At 49.6% G+C, this 3,547-nt stretch overlaps 1 pseudogene; it reads right to left on the bottom strand.

Moving 5' to 3' along the window:
- Positions 1–2,142: 2,142 nt before the first annotated feature.
- LOC102426162 lies at positions 2,143–2,896 on the bottom strand (annotated as a pseudogene).
- Between the last annotated feature and the right edge of the window lie 651 nt (positions 2,897–3,547).

The raw sequence follows: 3,547 nt of genomic DNA, 5'->3' as shown, positions 1-3,547 counted from the left end.
CATAGAGGTGGAGCAGTGGAATGCCTGAGCAAGGGAAACAAGTGAAATGTTACCCTCTTCCTGTCAAAAATTGTTAACAAGACAGTCTTCTCCAAAACTCAAAATGTCAGCTAGGATTGCTACCAGTGAACACAGATTAGTTCTGTATTAGACTAATTTCTCTGGGTTCTTCAGAGAAACAGGACCAGTAAACACACACACACACACACACACACACACACACACACACACACGTGGGCTGGGTAGATAGATTGGGGTTGATTTACTATGGGGAATTGGCTCAGGCAATTAGGAAGGCTGAGATGTCCCAAGATCTGCATATCTGGGAACTGGAGACCCAGGGAAGCCAATGGTGTAATTCAGGGAGAGTCTGAAGAGATGACAACCAGGGAAGCTGATGGTGTAAGCCATAGTCCATGGGCAGAAGAATATGAAATGAGATGTCCCAGCTCAAACAATGAGGCAGGAAAAAAAGGGTAAATTCCTCCTTCCTCCCCTTTGGTTCTATTCAGACCCTCAATAGATTGAATGAGGCCCACCACACTGGGGAGGGGAGGCATTTACTTTATTGAGTCCACTGATTCAAATGCTAATCCTGTTCAGAAACACCCTCAAAGAGTTACCCAGAAATAATGTTTAACCTGGCATCTGTGGCCAGTCAAGCTGATACAGAAAATTAACCATCACAAGCTCTCATTCATTCATCCATCCCATATTTATAGGGCACCTAGGATATTTCAGGTAGTGAGTGTGATTCTGTAGAATCAATGAGGAGCAAAATCAGATAAGGCCTCTGCACCCCTGAAGCTGGTGGTTTAGAGGGAAACAGACACTAATCAAATAACCTGACAAGCTCCAGACTAGATACATGATTTCTAAGGTCCCTGCAGCTCTCTAAAATTAAATAGCTCTCCTCAGTCTCTGAACCTCATAACTCATGAAGAGGAAAGTCACCAATTCCTGGCAGCCCCAGGGCCCACATTAACAGGAATTTGTCTGCCTCGCTGGGGAGAGTTGCCTTGCTGGACAGTTTCCTTTGGTCAATAGTACCACCCTAAGCAGAAGTCAAGAACCGCCATTCTGGAGGCTCCTTCCCCCAGCTCACTGGCCTCCCTCCCTTGCCCTGGTTTGTTGTTTGTTGGTTTTGGGGGGGTGGATTCCATCTTTAGTGATGAGTACTTCTTCCTCCGTGACACTGCAGAGCTGATGATGAGGCCTGTCATGAGTATGACATCTCTTTGGCTGCAATCCTGGCTTCTTCTCTGCTGTTTTTGGCCATCGGCCTGTTGCAACCTGGTGCTGCCTCATGGGACTTGCCACTAAGCTAAACAGCCACAGTCAGTCACAGCCACTTAAGTGGGTCTCTTAGACCAGGACCTTTCCTTATTCCTTCTCTTTTATTTTTTTAATTTATTTTTTTCTTTATTGATTAAGGTATTACATATGTGTCCTTAACCCCCATTGCCACCCCGTACCCCAACCCCTTCTCTTTTAGCTTCACCACTTCTTGAACTTTCCAGGCCTCTTTGATGAGTTGTATGCTCAATTTGGAGGCTTATACATTCAACGGGTATTGAGAGCCTTCTATGTGCCAGGCACTGGCTAGATGTGGAGACTCTACAAATCCAACTGTGGGACTTCTGATTTCATTAGGAAGAAGGCAGAAGCAGAAAGGACCCAGTGTGGAGGGCACACACACACACACACACACACACACACACATAAAGCCAAAGGGAAAAAAAAAGGATGAAAGTATTAGGGATTTAAAAATGGAAGCTTTGATATAGAGTGAAAAAGCTTGAAACTGTAAAAACTAAAAAAGATTGAATGAAGACACAAGGGTCAAAACACAATATTAAGGGAAATTTATTAGAAGAAATCTCCCCAAGTTTTCCCACTTTGTGAAAGACAGATATTTCAACACCAGTTTTGACTTCCCTCTATGGAAACTAAGGCTTTAGCTCTCATTCCCACCACTTTCCCACTGTGCATCTACAACTTTCTCATCCCATGTCCTCTCAAGTTTTGGTCAGATTAATTTTTTATGTTTAGTCTTCCTGAAGTTTCCCTATTTTCCAAGTAAGACATAGAGAGAAGACCAACCCCCATCCCAAAAATGGACCAATCCCGCCTCAGTCCCCTTTAATCCAAGGAAGCCTGGAGCAGTCCAGAGAGATGGGTACCACAGGTTGGCATGGCACCTCTGTGGACGTGGCTGGGCATTTGGGCGTGGCATGTGGGCAAGCAGCTGTGTCTGCTGGTATCAGGTGCCTGACAAGGGCCCCTGTGGCTTTGCTCACAGATGTGGTCAAGGAGCAGGTCTGTGGTGCACTCTAGCGCTGGAGGCAGCAGGCTTCTGCTCCAATGGGGAGAAGCAGCCCAGCACGTGTGCCTGCACTGCATCAGGGTGTGTAGGGCTCCCGGTACCCACCAATGCCCACCCACAGCCGTGGCATTGCATTGGAGTTGAGGCAGCTAATGCAGGAACGAACTTCAGAACCAGTTTTCCCAGGGGCTTTCCAGGTGGTCATGCACCAGGTAGACCTCCTCAGCAGTCAGCCCCAATGGCCCAGGCCACCCTGCGCCCGTTGGCATTCATGAGCCACCACGGCTGAAGCAGGACCAGCTGAACATCCCCGAGTGCAGCTAGGGCAAGGTTGGTGGTGCAAAGGCCGCCAGGGGCCCAGCTCTCCGCTACACCCAACCACCAAGTCAACTGCCCCAGCACCGCCATCCCCACGCTGTGCCACGTGCTGGGCAGTCTGGGGTTCCCCAGGCCGGCAACCAGCCACTGCTTCCCCGGGAGCCGGGGTTCCAAAACGCAACCACACAAGGCTGGACTCAGCAGCAGCCCTGCAAGGCAGAGGCCAGGCGGCCAGCAGCATGCTGTTCCCATCACACCCCAGATTAATTTTAAGTGTTTACTTGGACTGTGTACACACTGAGTCATGTAGTATGCTATATCAGTTATCAATGCACCCCAACCAATTACCCCAAACTCAGCAGCTTAAAACAATGATTTACCTCACTGTTTCGGAGGTTCAAGTATAGTTTAGTTGGAACATTTGACTCAGGGTTTCTCACAGGCTGCCGTGAAGACAGCTGGCCAGGGCTGTGGTCATGACAAGGATCAATCCAGAGGGTTGAGTGATTTCCTGGGATTACTTCACTGATGAATCCCTCTCCTCCATTTTCTCTCCTTGCTTTCTCTATTCCTGTTATTTAGGTACTAGAAGCCCAGTGCACGAAATTTTTGCAGGGCAGGGGGGGGGGGTCTCTTCAGCCCAGCCTGCCCCCTCTCTAATCCCTCGGGGGATGTCCGACTGCCGTTTTAGGCCCAATCCCAGGGCAGTCGGACATCCCTCTCACAATCCTGGGCTGCTGGCTCCTAATCGCTCACCTCCCTGCTGGCCTGGTCACCCCTAACTGCCCCCCTCTGGCCTGATCACCCCAACTGCCCCCCTACTGGCCTGGTCACTCCCAATTATCTCCCCTACCAGCCTGGTTACCTCTCATGCCCCCCCCCCCACTGGCCTGGTCACCCCAG

The sequence above is a fragment of the Myotis lucifugus genome, unplaced genomic scaffold (genome assembly GCF_000147115.1).
Source record: "Myotis lucifugus unplaced genomic scaffold, Myoluc2.0 scaffold_47, whole genome shotgun sequence".
Lineage (NCBI taxonomy): Eukaryota > Metazoa > Chordata > Mammalia > Chiroptera > Vespertilionidae > Myotis > Myotis lucifugus.
The sequence above is the reverse complement of the archived record's forward strand: the minus strand, read 5'-3'. Positions and strand labels throughout refer to the sequence as shown.